The following is a 17,764-nucleotide window of genomic DNA, read 5'->3' as shown; positions in this document are numbered from 1 at the left end:
TGGTGCTGTTTCTTTTTGTCCAGGGGAACCGAGGGTCCGTTAGTTGGCTGCCGCTCCCCCATTTCTTTAGCACATGGTTGAGGCTCCCGTGCCCCGTGAATTAGACGGGAGCGGCTGAGGGGGTTTGGGGCTGAGTCTTCACCAGACGTGTCCTGATGCCCTCCCCGGGACCACCACGAGGTGCTCGGTGAGAGGATAAAATACGAGGCCCGGAATGCTTTGACTTAAAACTTAATTAAAACTATAGATCAAAAATGTAAGACCTCAGGCTTCATAAAACCCGGTCAAACGATCCAAATACACATGAATTTCAAGCCGGGTGGGGGAGAGGGAGCCTGGAATCCATTCGCTGAGGAGAACTTTTTCCTAGGCAGGGTTTAAGGAGCTGCCTTGCTTACATGGCAATAATTGTGGTATTTGTTAAGCACTTACTAGGTGCCAGGCACTGTATTAAGCGCTGGGATGGGTACAAGCAAATCTGGTTGGACACAGCCCCGTCGCACGTGGGGCTCACAGTCTCAATCCCCATTTTACAGATGAGGCAACGGAGGCCTTGGGAAGTGATGTGACTTGCCCAAGGTCACCCCGCAGACAAGTGGCAGAGCCAGAATTAGAACCCATGACCTTCTGACTCTCAGGCCCAGAGTGCTTTTGCCACTATGCCAATACATCCAAGGCAGGAGAGTTGTTTTTTTTTTTATGGTATTTAAGCACTTACTATGAGCCCCCCCCCCCCCCCCCCTTTTAGACTGTGAGCCCACTGTTGGGTAGGGACTGTCTCTATATGTTGCCAATTTGTACTTCCCAAGTGCTTAGTCCAGTGCTCTGCACATAGTAAGCGCTCAATAAATACGATTGATGATGATGATGATGAGCCAGGCTCTGTACTAACTGCTGGAAGAGGTACAGCTAATCAGGTTGGACACAGTCCATGTCCCACAAAGGGCTCATAGTTCTTAATCCCCATTTTAGACTGTGAGCCCACTGTTGGGTAGGGACTGTCTCTATATGTTGCCAACTTGTACTTCCCAAGCGCTTAGTACAGTGCTCTGCACACAGTAAGCACTCAATAAATACGATTGATTGATTTTCCAAACGAGGTCACAGTCCCGGAGAAGTGGTTACTTGCCCAAGGTCACAGAGCAGACAAATGGTGCCAGGATGAGAACCCAGGCCCTTCGGACTGGGCTTTGTCTATTGGGCCATGCTGGGGTGTACACTAAAGTTAGTAGGTGTGATCCCTGCCCTCGAGGAGCTGACAGTCCACCGTGGGCAGAGCACTGGACTGAGCCCCCACTCCCCTCTGCATCGCCCTGATTTGCTCCCTTTGTTCTTTCTCCCTCCCAGCCCCACTGCCCTTATGACCATATCGTCACTTAACTTCTCTGTGCCTCAGTTACCTCATCTGTAAAGTGGGGATTAAGACTGTGAGCCCCCCGTGGGACAACCTGATCACCTTGTAACCTCCCCAGTGCTTAGAACAGTGCTTTGCTCATAGTAAGCGCTTAATAAATAATGATAGCATTTATTAATAATGGCATTATATGCCATAATGATAATTATGCCGTCATTGTTATTATTATCAGTTATTATGTTATTGTTATGTTATTATATGTTATTATTATCACTGTTATTATTATTATCTGTGATTTATTTGTATTGATGTCTGTCTTCTCACCTCTAGACTGTAAGCTTGTTGTGGGTATGGACTGCGTCTGTTTATTGTTGCATTGTGCTCTTCCAAGCACTTGGTACAGTGCTCTGTACACAGTAAGTGCTCAGTAAATACGATTGAATGAATGAATGAAGGAATGAATGAGAAGTAGAGTTAGTAATAATAATAATAATGGTATTTGTTAAGCACTTACTATGTGCAAAGCACTGTTCTAAGCGCTGGGGAGGTCACAGGGTGATCAGGTTGTCCCACAGGGGGCTCACAGTTTTAATCCCCATTTTACAGATGAGGTAACTGAGGCACAGAGAAGTGACTTGCCCAAAGTCACACAGCTGACAGTTGGCAGAGCCGGGATTTGAACCCACGACCTCTGACTCCAAATCCCGGGCTGTTTCCACTGAGCCATGCTGCTTCTTATAGTAATAATAATAATAATAATGATGGCATTTATTAAGCGCTTACTATGTGCAAAGCACTGTTCTAAGCGCTGGGGGAGATACAAGGTGATCAGGTTGTCCCACAGGGGGCTCACAGTCTTCATCCCCATTTTACAGATGAGGGAACTGAGGCCCGAAGAAGTGAAGTGACTTGCCCAAAGTCACCCAGCTGACAAGTGGCGGAGCCAGGATTTGAACCCATGACCTCTGACTCCAAAGCCCGGGCTCTTTCCATTGAGCCACGCTGCTTCTCAGAAAACCGCTGAATGAATGAATGATAATAATATAAGCGCTTATAATAATGATGAAGGCATTTATTACGCGCGCTTACTACTGTTCTAAGCGCTGGGGAGGATAAAAGGCGATCAGTCCTCCTAGACTGTGAGCCCGCTGTTGGGTAGGGACCGTCTCTATATGTTGCAAACCTGTCCTTCCCAAGTGCTTAGGACAGTGTTCTGCACACAGTAAGCGCTCAATAAATACGATACGATTTATATGTAAATTTAGCTATTTAGCTACGATAAATAGTAGACACAATCCCTTCTGTCAAGGAACTTCCAGTCTAGCAGGCAGCTTAATTCACGCGTTTTTCCCTTGCCCTGTTAAGCCCTTGACCCCCTCTTTATCCCGTGGTCTTTCCTGTGGTCTATCTCGGATCCCCTAGATTCCAAGACAGCCTCACTCCGGGAACATAGATACGTCTATTCCCGAGGCGGAGGGGACCCTCCGCTCCGCGTGTAAAATTAGCACTGTCTTGTTAGCCCTTTTCAGCCTAATTCGGAGTGAAATGTTTTAGCAATGGCGGGCTGATTCTATCAGGAGAACAAGAACTAATTAAATTCACTCTGACCATCAAGCCGTAAATTATTTATATCCAGACAGATGCAATCTAATCTGCGGCCCCCGGTTCAACCGAACACGCGCCGGACTTGGGTCCGAGGAGGCTTGGGTTCGGCTGGGACGAGGAGAAGGTTAAACACATAAATGAGTCGGAGGGGGAGGAGGAGTTGGAGAGGGGAAGAAGGTGACTTTTTCCAGCGGACATTAACGCCCCAAAATTGTGCAGCAGCCTGAGAACGTTGACTTCGTTTCTGGCGAAAGTTTCTCTTTCCCATCTCTTCCTGGTTTCCCGCAGACTCGTGTGGTCTTTTCTTTTTCTTTTTTATTACGATGTGCCCGGCACTGGGGGAGATAGAGGCTAATCAGGTTGGACACAGCCCGTGTCCCACGTGGGGCTCACTGGCTTCATCCCCGTTTTACAGATGAAGGAACGAGGCCCAGAGAAGTGAAGCGACTCGCCCCAAGTCACACAGCAGACAAGCGGTAGAGCGGGGCTTAAAACCCTAGGTCTTTCTGACTCCCAGCCTTCTGTCCTCTCCTCCTCGCCATATCTCCTTCCCCTCCCCACAGCACTTGTATGTATTTGTACAGATTTATTACCCTATTTATTTTACTTGTACATATTTACTATTCTATTTATTTTGTTAATGATGTGCATATAGCTTTAATTTTGTTTGTTCAGATGATTTCAACACCCGTCTCCATGTTTTGTTTTGTTGTCTGTCTCCCCCTTCTAGATGGTGAGCCCGTTGTTGGGTAAGGACCGTCTCTATATGTTGCCGACTTGTACTCCCAAGCGCTTAGTACAGTGCTCTGCACACAGTAAGGGCTCAATAAATACGATTGAATGAATGAATGTATGAATGAATTGGCCGTGCTGCTTCTCTTTTGTTTGTAGGTTTGATGCTTTGTCTCAGAGTTAATCCATGCATTTATCCTGTCCCACCTTGATTACTGTATCAGCTGGAGAGAAGCAGCGTGGCTCAGTGGAAAGAGCCTGGGCTTTGGAGTCAGAAGTCATGGGTTCAAATCCTGCCTCTGCCAATTGTCAGCTGTGTGACTTTGGGCAAGTCACTTCACTTCTCTGTGCCTCAGTTACCTCATCTGTAAAATGGGGATTAAGACTGTGAGCCCCATGTGGGACAACCTGATCACCTTGTAACCTCCCCAGCGCTTAGAACAGTGCTTTGCACATAGTAAGTGCTTAGTAAATGCCATCATTATTATTATTATCAGCTTCCTTGCTGACCTCCCTGCCTCCTGTCTTTCCCTACTCCAGTCCATACTTCGCTCCGCTGCCCGGATCATTTTTCTACAAAAAGTTCAGGCCATGTTTCCCCACTCCACAAGGAGCTTCCAATCTCAAGGACGGAAACAATCTAGGTTTCGGTGGTGCCGCAGGTCAGAGTGGCTGAGCAGTGTGGTCCAGTGGATAGAGCCCAGGCCTGGGTGTCAGGAGGACCTGAGTTGTATTTCTGGCTCTGCCACTTGCCCGATGTGTGACCTGGGGCAAGCCACTTCACTTCTCTATGCCTCAGTTTCCTCATCTGGAAAACGGGGATGAAGACTGTGAGCCCCATGTGGAACAGGGACTGTGTCCGACCTGATTATCTTGTATCCCTCCCATGCTTAATGCAGTGCCTGGCACATAGGACGTGCTTAACAAATACCCGAAAAAAAAAAAAGAAAGGGGGGAAAGCCTCTCTTTCAGGCAGATGGGGCTGCCCCTCTCTGCCTCCTGGACTCCCCTCCCACTGCCCCCACCTCCCTGGGGGTCCGGCCGAAGGGGAATATGTCAGGCTTCGTTGAAGTTCCCCACTCTAATAATAATAATAATGGCATTTATTAAGTGCTTGCTATGTCCAAAGCACTGTTCTATGCGCTGGGGAGGTTACAAGGTGATCAGGTTGTCCCACATGGGGCTCACAGTCTTCATCCCCATTTTCCAGATGAGGCAACTGAAGCCCAGAGAAGTTAAGTGACTTGCCCAAAGTCACACAGCTGACAATTGGCGGAGCCGGGATTTGAACCCATGATCTCTGACTCCGAAGCCCCTGTGAACTCATTGTGGGCAGGGAATGAGTCACTTTATTGTTGTATTGTACTCTCCCAAGTACTTGGTACACACATTGAGCGCTCTGCACACAGTAAGCAGAGCAGCAGCGTGGCTCAGTGGAAAGAGCACGGGCTTGGAAGCCAGAGGTCATGGGTTCTAATGCCACCTCTGCCACTTAGCTGTGTGACTTTGGGCAAGTCACTTCACTTCTCTGGGCCTCAGCTACCTCATCTGTAAAATGGGGATGAAGACGGTGAGCCTTACCTGGGACAACCTGATCACCTTTTATTCCCCCCCACCCCCAGCGCTTAGAACAGTGTTTTGCATATAGTAAGCGCTTAACAAATGCCATTATTATTATTATTATTAGCGCTCAATAAATTTGATTGGCTGAATGAATGAATCAAGGAATAAAGCCCACAGCCTGGGGGGTGGTCTCATATCCCCTTCCTTGGCCCCATCCAGGAGCAAGCCGGGTGGCAGGCCCGGTCCCAGACGGACCAGACGGGACCCAAGCTGTTGAGTCCCCAGCAGAAGGCCCAGCAGGCACCCAATTTCCTGTTCCTCCTTTCATGCTGAAATGTGGCCCCGTTTCCCAGGGTTTTTAACCCTTTCCGTAGAATGCCTTCCTCTTCCCCAAGTCCCGTTCCTTTCTGTCAGTTCCGTCAGCGGGGATTCTTGAGAAGCAGCAGGGCCCAGGGGACCGAGCCGGGCCCCCAGAATCAGAGGACCGGGGTTCTAACCCCGGGTCTGCCATTGGTCCGCTGAGTGACCTTGAGCAAGTCACTTCACTTCTCTGGGCCTCAGTTACCTCATCTGTAAGATGGAGTTCAAGGCTCTGAGCCCCATGTGGGGCAGGGATTGTGGCCAACTTGATTAGTTTGGATCTACCCCAGTGCTTAGTATGGTGCCTGGCACATAGTAAGGGGTTAACAAGTACCATTAAAAAAATGTACTGGAAGACTTCCTTTTCCCCTTGGACTGGGAGCCCCATGCAGGGCAGGGACTGTGCCCAATCCGATGATCTTGGAGATACCCAAGTGCTTAGAACAGTGCCTGACACACAGTAACAGGGCTTACCTGTTCCGTGACCTTGGGTAAGTCACTTCATTTAGACTGTGAGCCCACTGTTGGGTAGGCACTGTCTCTATATGTTGCCAACTTGTACTTCCCAAGCGCTTAGTACAGTGCTCTGCACATAGTAAGCGCTCAATAAATACGACATGATGATGATGATGATTTCTCTGGGTCTAAGGTCCCTCAACTGCAGAATGATGATGCTGAGGATGGTATTTGTTAAGCGCTTACTATGTGCAAAGCAGTGTTCTAAGCGCTGGCGGGGGGATACAAGGTGATCAGGTTGTTCCACGTGGGGCTCACAATTTTCATCCCCATTTTACAGATGAGGCAACTGAGGCCCAGAGAAGTGAAGTGACTTGCCCAAAGTCACACAGCTGACACTTGGCGCAGCCGGAATTTGAACCCACACCCTCTGAATCCAAAGCCTGGGCTCTTTCCACTGAGCCACGCAGAATGGAGATTCAATCCCTGTTCTCCCTCATTCTTAGACCGTGAGCCCCATGTGGGCCACGGACTGTGTCCAACGTGATTAACTCGTATCTATCCCAGTGCTCGGAATAGTGCTTGACACGTAGTAAGCACTTAATAAATACCTTAAAAAGGGAAGGGCTTAACAAATGCAATCATATTAATAATTTAGAAAAGAGCATTGTACTAAGAGCTGGGGACCAGTAATAATAACTGTAGTATTTGTTAATACCAAGCACTGTGCTGAGCAGAGGGAGAGATTCAGGCTAATCAGGGCAGGCACGGCCCTTGTTCTACATGGGGCTCACAGTTGAAGTAAGGGGGAGACCAGGTGTGGAACCCCCATTTTACAGAGGAGGAAACTGAGGCCTAGAGAAGTGTCACAGAGCAGACAGGTGGGATTAGAACCTAGGTCCTCTGAGGTGGTATGGCTGGTGAGCTGGGACCTTTTTTTTTTTATGGTACTTTCATTCAGTCATATTTATTGAGCACTTACTGTGTACAGAGCACTGTACTAAGCGCTTGGGAAGTGCAAGTTGGAACGTATAGAGACGGCCCCTACCCAGCAGCGGGCTCACAGTCTAGAACGGGGAGACAGACAACAAAACAAAACATATTAACGAAATAAAACGTACCTGTTACATAACGTAACTAGTTACATGCTTTCCACGTACTAGGCACTGAACCAAGTGCAGGGGTAGATTCAAGATAATCGGATCTGACACAGTGCCTGTCCTACATTGGACTCACAGTCTTAACCCCCATTTTACAGATGATGGAACTGAGGCCAGAGAGGGAAGGTGACTTGCCTAAGGTCACACGCGGCTGAGGATTGGCGGAGCTGGGATTAGAACCCAGGTCCTCTAACTCCCAGGGCCGGAGTCTTTCCACGAGGCTGTGCTGCTTCTTATTTGTCTTTTCTCTCCCCTCCTCCCTCACCTGGACTTCAGGGTGGGCTCTGAAGAGAGCTCTTTGGGGTGGGGAGGGCGTCTTGAACCCATGGCTCTTAGTCACAGAAGCCCCTAGACAAGACCTCAACATCATACCCCCACACTGATCTCCGTCAATTCCCGCCGCAGTATTTGAGCCCTAACCAGCTTTAAATTGAATCAGGACGGAGTCATCAGTAGAAAAAGAGCCCAAGCCACACAGCCTTTCAATTTGAGAGAGAGGGAGGAGAGAGAGAAAGTTATACATTTCATAACGGCCATCTACCTCATAATGAACAGGAAAAATAAATTAGATTCCAAGCTGAGGGTATATTTATGCAATTTCATTATGTGCCTATGAGCAAAGCCCGGCTTTCCCAAAGATAAAAATGAGCCCTAAGCAACACTTGCACTAAATAAATGGAGTGATTTAGCGGCTTAATGAGGAGTTGTGAAAGGGGGATTTGGGGACAGAGGCCCAAACGGGCAAATAAAAAGATAAAGGTGGGACGTCGGTCCGGGGCCGGACGGGCCCCTCCTGGAGTTGCCCATCTGGTCACTGCTCCCCGGCCACCGTCCGGCTTTCCCTCGCTCGGTTCACCCGGCTGTGGCTGATAATGTGCTGTTTGTTCAGCGCTTACTCTGTGTCAGGCACTGTACTAAGCGCTGGGGTGGATCCAACTAACCTGACTCCGAGACCCGCACATTTGGCTCCTCTAATGCCAGCCTTCTCACTGTGCCTCCATCCTCGTCGATCCCACTGCCAGCTTCTCGCCCACGTCCCGCCTCTGGCATGGATCGCCCTCCCTCCTCATATCCGACTAACAGTGACTCTCCGCGCCATCAAAGCCTTACTGAAGTGCTTTCTCTTCCAAGAGGCCTTTTAGACTGTGAGCCCACTGTTGGGTAGGGACTGTCTCTATATGTTGCCAATTTGTACTTCCCAAGCGCTTAGTACAGTGCTCTGCACATAGGAAGCGCTCAATAAATACGATTGATGATGATGAAGAGGCCTTTCCTGACTAAGCCCTTTTTTCCTCTTCTCCCTCTCCCTCTGCATCTCCATGATCCAGGCCGGAGACCGATCTGTCCGTTGCTGTTTGTCTGGGTGGTGTTGTAATGGTGCTGTGATGTCGGGCTTCTCAGAGGGGAAGCAGTGTGGCTTAGTGGAAAGAGCCCGGGCTTGGGAATCAGAGGTCGTGGGTTCTAATCCCGCCTCTGCCACTTGTCAGCTGTGTGACTTTGGGCAAGTCACTTAACTTCCTCTGTGCCTCAGTTACCTCATCTGGAAAATGGGGATTAAGACCGTGAGCCCCATGTGGGACAACCTGATTACCTTGTATGTACCGTAGTGCTTAGAACAGTGCTTGGCACAGAGTAAGCGCTTAACAAATACCATCATTATACTGAGAAGCAGTGTGGCTCAGTGGTAAGAGCCCAGGATTTGGAGTCAGAGGTCATCAGTTCAAATCCCGGCTCCGCCACTTGTCAGCTGTGTGACTTTGGGCAAGTCACTTTACTTCTCTAGGCCTCAGTTACCTCATCTGTAAAAATGGGGATTAAGACTGTGAGCCCCCCGTGGGACAACCTCATCACCTTGTAACCTCCCAGCGCTTAGAACAGTGCTTTGCACAGAGTAAGCGCTTAATAGACTGTGACTGTGAGCCCACTGTTGGGTAGGGACCGTCTCGATATGTTGCCAACTTGTACTTCCCAAGCGCTTAGTACAGTGCTCTGCACACAGTAAGTGCTCAATAAATACGATTGAATGAATGAATGAATGAATAAATGCAATTAATAATAATAATGGCATTTATTAAGCGCTTCCTATGTGCAAAGCACTGTTCTAAGCGCTGGGGAGATACAAGGTGATCAGGTTGCCCCATGGGGGGCTCACAGTCTTATTATTATTATTGTTAAGGGGAGGGGAGAGGTGCCGGGCAGAGGTAGGGAGTCCTGTCTCCACGGGAAGCCGGTTTGAGTTCCTGAGGGTTGGGTGCCACCCCCTCTAGGCTGTAAACTAGTTGTGGTCAGGGAACGTGGCTACCAGCTCCATTGTGTTGGATGTCCCAAGCGCTTAGTACAGTGCTCTGCACACAGTAAGCACTCAATAAATACGATTGATGATTGAGCGGCTCCAGCTCGGCTGCCCCGGGCAGGCCCAGCCGCCCCGGGGTCAGACCCAGATGGTGTGGCCAGACGGCGAGCGGGGGAGGCCGGGCTGGGAGCCGGCCAGCTGGAGACGGCCAGGCCGGGAGCTGGCTGGTCTGGCCCTCCGGCAGGCGGTCGGTCCTCCGGTGGGCTTGGGTGGTCGCCAGGGGCTGAGGCCAACGGCCCACCCCCGGCCCGGGAACTGGCTCAGGCCCCAGGGGGACGCGGCTGCGGGCAGCACCCCCTTCCTGCCCCGGACCGAGGGGTTGTTGTGCTTTGTTTGTTTCTCTACTTGCTTTGTTTTGTTATTTGTCTCCCCCTTCTAGACTGTGAGCCCGCTGTTGGGTAGGGACCGTCTCTCGATGTTTCCAACTTGTACTTCCCAACAGTAAGCACTCAATAAATATGATTGAATGAATGGATGAATGTGCTTCTCCTTCAGGGATGATTACCGGGGAAGAACGTGTGTGCTCATCAACCCCAGATAATCCCTCGTCCCTTTCCACCCCCATTCTCTATTGAACAAATAGAGCCCTACTGAGAGATCACTTCCTCCAGGAGGCCTTCCCAGACTGAGCCCCTTTCTTCCTCTCCCCCTCGTCCCCCTCTCCATCCCCCATCTTACCTCCTTCCCTTCCCCACATCACCTGTATATATGTATATATGTATGTACATATTTATTACTCTATCTATTTATTTTACTTGTACATATCTATTCTATTTATTTTATTTTGTTAGTATGTTTGGTTTTTTTCTCTGTCTCCCCCTTATAGACTGTGAGCCCACTGTTGGGTAGGGACTGTCTCTATATGTTGCCAAATTGTACTTCCCAAGCGCTTAGTACAGTGCTCTGCACACAGTAAGTGCTCAATAAATACGATTGATGATGATGATGATGAATGAATGAATGTGCTTCTCCTTCAGGGATGATTACCGGGGAAGAACCTGTGTGCTCATCACCCCCAGATAATCCCCCGTCCCTTTCCACCCCCATTCTCAGGGTGACGAGGAGACAGATGCTCCGGTACTTAAAGTTGAGAAGAGTTTCTAGTGAGGGCCGAAGACAGTCAAGATGACAGCTTGTGGGCCTGACAGCTCTTCGAAGCCTGCCCCCTCCCAATCCTCATCCCTCCTCACCCTTACACAAACACACAGCGCGGTCCCTACCCCCTCTCCACCAACGTACTCAGAGTGAGAGCTGACAACACCTGAGAATTTTCTGTCAGGACTGAAGATGCCCCAAATGGTGGCTTGTGGGCCCGTTGGTTGTTTGAAGACTTCCCCCTCCCAATCCTCACCCCCTCACAACCACAGTCCCCGCCCGTTTTCCACCCTCATACTCAGAGTGAGAGCTGACAAGACCTGAGATTTTCCAGTCAAGACGGAAGAGACCTATAATGGCGGCTCTCGGGCCCGTTGGTTCTTTCATTCACTCATTCAGTCGTATTTATTGAGCGCTTACTGTGTGCAGAGCACTGTACCAAGCGCTTGGGAAGTACAAGTCGGCAACATATAGAGACGATCCCTCCCCGGCAACGGGCTCACAGTCTAGAAGGGGGAGACAGACAACAAAACAGAACACGTAGACAGGTGTCAAAATCGTCAGAACAAATTGAATTAAAGCTAGATGCCCATCATTAACAAAATAAATAGAAGGCTGCCTTTGAAGCCTGCCCTTCCCAATCCTCATCTCCCCCAACACCCCCTTTTCAGTTCCTGTCCCCTTTCCACCGTCGTAGAGTGTGAGCTGACAAGACCTGAGAGTTTCTTGTCAGGACTGAAGAGGCCCAGAATGGCGGCTTATGGGCCTGTTGGCTCTTAATCAATCAATCTTAGAGGCCCGCCCCCTCCCAGTCAGTCAGTCAGTCAATTAATGACATTTATTGAGCGCTTACTGTGTGCAGAGCACCAGAATAAGCGCTTGGAGGAAGGTGATATAGCATCATCAATCGTATTTATTGAGCGCTTACTGTGTGCAGAGCACCGTACTAAGCGCTTGGGAAGTACAAGTTGGCAACATATAGAGACAGTCCCTACCCAACAGTGGGCTCACAGTCTAAAAGACTGTATCAGAGTCGGTAGACACGTTCTGTACCCGCAAGTGGCTTCCAGTCTAGAGGGGGAGACCGACGTTACTGTCCGTTACTAAAGCTCCAGATTCTCCGCCTGTTCCGTGAGCTTATCTTGATGTCCCACTGCCTCTCTCCTGCTCCGTTTCTTCTTGGACAGGCGACTGGAGGGTGGGGATTTCCAAAGTATCCGCCTGAGAACTGGGAAAACGAGAACTCCACATCCCCTGGGGTCAGGGGCAGTGAAGCCACCCGGCCTGCAGGCAGGAGCGTTCCCCATCTGCTCACAGTGCTCTGTACTGTACTGAACTCTGCGGGGAGATCCAAGCTAATGAGGTTGGACACAGCCCCTGTCATCAATCATATTTATTGAGTGCTTACTGTGTGCAGAGCACTGTACTAAGCGCTTGGGAAGTACAAATTGGCAACATATAGAGACAGTCCCTACCCAACAGTGGGCTCACAGTCTAAAATGGGGCTCCCAGTCTTCATTCCCATTTTATAGATGAGGGAATTGAGGCCCAGTGAAGTGACTTGCCCCAGGCCCCTCAGTAGACAAGTGGCTTTGGAGTCAGAGGTCATGGGTTCAAATCCCGACTCCGCCAATTGTCGGCCGTGTGACTTTAGGCAAGTCACTTCACTTCTCTGGGCCTCAGTTCCCTCATCTGGAAAATGGGGATGAAGACTGTCAGCCCTCCCGTGGGACAACCTGATCACATTGTAGCCTCCCCAGCGCTTAGAACAGTGCTTGGCACATAGTAAGCGCTTAATAAATGCTATCATTATTATTATTATTATTAAGTGGCAGAGCCAGGACGAGAAGTTAGTTGCTTCTGACCCAAGCCTGGGCTCTATCCACTAGGCCACACTGCTTCGGCTCTCTGGAGGAGATGGGCTGTGAGCACTGTGCTATAGGAGCACAGAGGTGCTGGGGCGGGAGGGGAGAGCAGTAATACTAGCAATAAGAGTTGTAATAATTGGTATTTGTTAAACGCTTAATAGGGGGAAATCCAGTACAATCAAGTCAGAGACCGCGTCCCCATCCCACAGAGGGCTCACAGTCTAAGAGGGAGGGAAAACAGGTATTTTAACCCCATTTTACAGCGGAGGAAACAAGGCCCACTGAAGTGAAGTGACTTGCTCCAAGTCACACGGTGTCAGAGCTGGGATTAGAATCAATAGATCAATGAGTGAGTGCTTACTGCATGCAAGGCACTGTACTAAGCGCTTGGGAGAACCCAGGCTTAGTGGGGGTGAGGGGCGTGGGTGGAAGGGAAAGTTCGGACTCGCCGCTGGCTAGTCAGGGCCCCCTGCCCCGTACCCCTTACCTTTTCTGCCCCTTGAATGGGTTTTTATATAATCACTCCAGTACACTTTTAAAAGAGTGATAGATCACATTCATTGCTTTGGCTTGTGATTAATTTCCCATAATAGCCCTCCGTAGCACGAAGGCGAGAGGAGGAGAGAGCGAAAATGCATTATCCACTTTGTGCTCAGAGTATAAATGAATTAGATTTAATTTCTGTTTAATTGTTTCCATAGCTCAGTCTCTGCTAACTTTGCAGGATAATTTATTTTGCAGGCTTGGGGAAAAGGAGGAGGGTGGGAGGGAGGGAAAGAAATAGTCGGGGAAGCCAAGCTGTCTGCCCAGGGATGGTGTTTAATTACCGCTGATAGTGTTATCTCCTTGTAATTATGGGGGTCTCCTTGCCTACCCTGCTTTCCCCTTGGCTTTCTCTTGGGGGTTTCAGAATACAGACCCACCCCAGGGAAGCATCCCCCCACCCCTTTTTTTTGAATGGTATTTTTTTAGGCATTTATTATATACCAGGCTCTGTACTAAGCACTGGGGTGTATCCAAGCTAATCAGGTTGGACACAGTCCTTGTCCCACACGGGGCTCACAGTCTTCATCCCCATTTAGCAGATGAGGGTCCTGAGGCCCAGAGAAGTGAAGTGACTTGCCCAAGGTCACAAACGGCAGCCAAATGGCAGAGTCTTCTGGAAGGAGTGGGAATGGAGAAGGGAGGGTTTGAACGGTTGCTGGGGAGAAACGAAGAGAGGGAAAGAGAAGAATCGTAATCTTAGTGGGATTTATGTGTTAGGTGTTTGGGAAAGAGCCTGGGCCCGGGAATCAGAAGACCTGGGTTCTAATTCTGCCTCTCTCACATACCTGCTGTGTGACTTTGGGCAAGTTGCTTAACTTCTCTGGGCCTCAGTTTCCTCTTCCGTAAAAAGGGCGTTAAGTCCTACTACTTCCTACATCCTGTGAGCTCCTTGTGGACAGGGACTATGTGCAATCTGATGGTATCGCGTCTTTCCCAGCGCTTAGTACAGTGCCTAGCACACAGTAAGTGCTTAACAAATATGGCTATTATTGTTAGGAAGTACGGAATAAAGAAAAGGCATTTTCTTTGTCCAGAAGGACCTTTTAAGTCATGAGACAGACAGAAAAATATGTACAGCTAGTCATTAAAATAATTGAGCGGGGCGGTCAGGAGTGGGATGGGAGGTAAAAAGGCAAGGGAGAAAAACTGTGATCTGGATCCAGCAAATTCTGGGTTTCTGGTGCTATTGTCATATTATTATTAATATTAAGTCAGGCAGTGTTCTAAGTAGTGGGGTAGATGATGTCTGTCTCCCCCTCTAGACTGTAAGCTCATTATGGGCAGAAATTGTTTCTGCAAATTCTGTCATATTGAACTCTTCCAAGCACTTAGGCCAATGCTCTGCATATATAAGCACTGGATAGATATGATTGACTGATTGATATGATATCATTATGTCAGACCCAGCCCCTGTCCCACCATGGGCTCCCAATCTAATTAGGAGGGAGATCAGGTATTCCATCCTCTTCTCACAAACGAGGACCTTGGGGCACAGGGAAGTGAAAGGACTTACCCAAGGTCACAACAACAGGCTAGTGGCAGAGCCGGGATTAGAATCAAGGCCTCCTGACTCCTGGGTCGGGGCTGTTTCCATTAGGCCGAGTTACTTCCCAATTATAATAGTACAGCACAAGTGTCAAGCTTTTCATGTGGCCAAGGTTGTGAGATCCACACTGACCTTTCCAGGCAGGCGTGCTCTCACTCTCTCTTTCTCTTTCTCTCTTGGATGGTCAGTGGTGTATTTTTCATATGCAAAGGACCACTAAGGAGTAGTAGAATCAGTTGACTGGGCTGTTTGAAATGCACTGCTGGTCTTGTGGAGGGAGAGAGGGAAAAGTGGAAGAGGGAGAAAGGGATAGGGAAAGGAGGAGGGGGAGAGGAAGAGGGGAAGGGAGAGGGGGAAAAGGGAAAGAGGGAGAGAGAAAGGGGAAGAAAAAGAGGGAGGGAGAGGGAAAAGCCCACTTCAGGGCCCCTCTGTCAGTCTCCTTCCTGCAAGACAGGCTCCCTGAGGCCGGTCCATCACTTGCAGAAATCACCATCCCAGCCCTGCCGGGGAATGTTAATTCATGCAGCTGATGCGGCGGTCTGCAACATGCACCGCCTGCCAACACCCCCCACCCCCCAAGCCTGGCACGCACCCCTCCCACTGAGGCCCAGCGCGACCGGGACGAAGACTGGACCCATCAGTTGTATTTATTGTTTACCGAGCACTTACTGCATGCAGAGCTCCGGACTAAGCGCTTGGGAGAGGATGATACAACAGAGTTGGTAGGCACATTCCCTGCCCACAATGAGCTTACTACAGCCTAGAAGGGGAGACAGCCACTAATATAAGTAAATCAAGGATTTATCTGGACATAAGTGCCGTGGGGCTGAGTGGGGGATGAATTAAGGGAGCAAATCAGGCGACGTAGAAGGGAATGGGAGAAGAGGAAAGGAGGGCTTAGTTAGGAAAGGCCTCTTGGAGGAGATGGAGGACTTTCTGTTTGATGTGGCAGTGAAGTACCATTAATAGGCTAGCCTGAAAGGAACTAAGAGTTTGAGCTGGGGTGTCATGAGAGGAGAGGCAGGGGGATGAGCAGGCTGCCTTTTCGCTCTCATTTTCCACCTCGCGAACACAGAACGCAAGCCCGGGGCTGGATAGCTTAACCAACCTCATTGCTCTTGCTCAGTTAGCAGGTTGGAGGAAGAGAACAGTGGATAGGTCTGACCCAATTTTCCATTTTGCCACTGCCACCGTGTACGGCCAATCTTTGGAGACCCTCGGTGGGGAGGCTGAGAGGAAGCAGTTTGTATTAGAGGGCGCCTAGCGGAATACTAAGCACCGTTGCTTGTCCCCTCCTTGGGAGCTGGAGTCCTCACCACCCCTGGTGCCATGGTTGCAGGTTCCCTCAAATCACCTCCAATCATGTGGCGTTGGTTCCTGCCCTTTGGCGATGGTGGCTCACAGGCGGGAATTTCCTTGCGTGGTGCTGTCACTTCCTCTCCTGGGAGCCTGGATGTCCCTTGGCTTCAAACCCTCAATCCCCTTGCCCCCTCCTATCTCACCTCGCTGCTCTCCTGCTCCAACACAGCCCTAATACTTCGCTCCTCCAATGCCTTCTCACTCTAGCTCAATCTTGTCTGTCTCGCCACCGACCTATCAACCACGTCCTGCCTCTGTCCTGGAACCCCCTCCCTCCTCATATCCGACAGACAATTACTCTCCCCACCTTCAAAGCCTCATTGAAGGCTCATCTCCGAGAGGCCTTCCCTGACTAAGCCCTCCTTTCCTTTTCTCCCACTCCCTTCTGCGATGACCTAACTTGCTTCCTGTATTCATCCCTGCACCCAGCTCCACAGCACTTAAGTACATAGCTGTCATTTATTTATATTAATGTCTGTCTCCCCCCGGAATGTAAGCTCGTTGTGGGCAGGGGCTTCCTTTCCCAGCCCCTGGGCAGACCCCAGAGGTGGAGGATCAGTAGGCCCAGGGAGGCGGGACAGAAGGAGCTCGACATCTTTGTCAGCGGGAGGAAGCCGTTGATCGGCTGACCCGAGTCTCGTTCCCCTTGGGGCGGAGGAAACACCCCAGAAAAAGAGAGAAAGCAGGGGAGCAAGGAAGGAAAGGAAGAGAAGCAACGACTCACCTAAGGTCACCCAGCAGGCCGCTGGGAGAGCTGGGATTAGATCCCAGGTCGTCGTCAATCGTATTTATTGAGCACGTACTGTTTGCAGACAACTGTACTGAGTGCTTGGGAGAGTCCAGTGGACCAATGAAGAGACATACGCCCTGCCCACAGCGAGCCGACAGTCTACCTTCCATGCTGGCTGCACTCCATCCTATGGGCCCCATCACACTGGACCAGTGTGTACAGTGCTCTGCACACAGTAAGCGCTCAATAAATATGATTGATTGATTGTTAGTATGTTTGGTTTTGTTTTGTTCCTTTCACTCTGCTCCCTTCAATAAGGCCACATTGCCCCCCTCCGCCCCACCTTGTGGAAAACCGCTTCCCAAATTACACCCCTCCGCCGGGCGCACGTTAAACACACCCATCGAGGATACGGAAATTGCATAAGCCCGCTCCTGTTCCTGCTGGATATATTAAAGAATATAACATTTCAAAAATCCCGAAAGGTGCACTGTATTATTAACACACGCTGGCACCAAAAAAAATAAAAAAATAAAGCCTCAACAGTAAAATTGTCACAGACTCCCACTGGATGCTAGAATAATAAAACCCAAATTATGTTGCCTGAGACAGGATTCATAGGGGATGAGCGGAGTCAACGGGTTTAAAAAAAATAACGGGGTAGGGATTTAATTTATTCTGGAAATTTTAAATTCCTTTAGTTATTACAAAATGGAGCCAGGCAGGTGTTTTCTCTCTCTCTCTTTTGAAATAAAGGGGAGGTTAGCTCTTTCGGGTTTAAGACAAGAATCATCGATTCACCTCAAATTTCTGAATTGGATTTTAATTGCTTGGGCTTCGAGGAGGTTGGGAGGGAAAGAATAGGAAGAAGAGGAGGAAGAGGATGGAGGCTGAGATCTCTTTGGGGACCCTTGCCATCGGACAGTGGAGATCTGATTGGTGAAAAAAATGGGGGCGGGGAGGGGCTCGTCACTTGGCCAAACCATGTACCTGACTGTGGAAGATAATGAGGAGCAGACACTCTAATGAGTGCGAAT

This window comes from Tachyglossus aculeatus, unplaced genomic scaffold (assembly GCF_015852505.1).
Source record: "Tachyglossus aculeatus isolate mTacAcu1 unplaced genomic scaffold, mTacAcu1.pri SUPER_34, whole genome shotgun sequence".
Classification (NCBI taxonomy): domain Eukaryota; kingdom Metazoa; phylum Chordata; class Mammalia; order Monotremata; family Tachyglossidae; genus Tachyglossus; species Tachyglossus aculeatus.
This window is presented reverse-complemented; position numbering follows the sequence as displayed.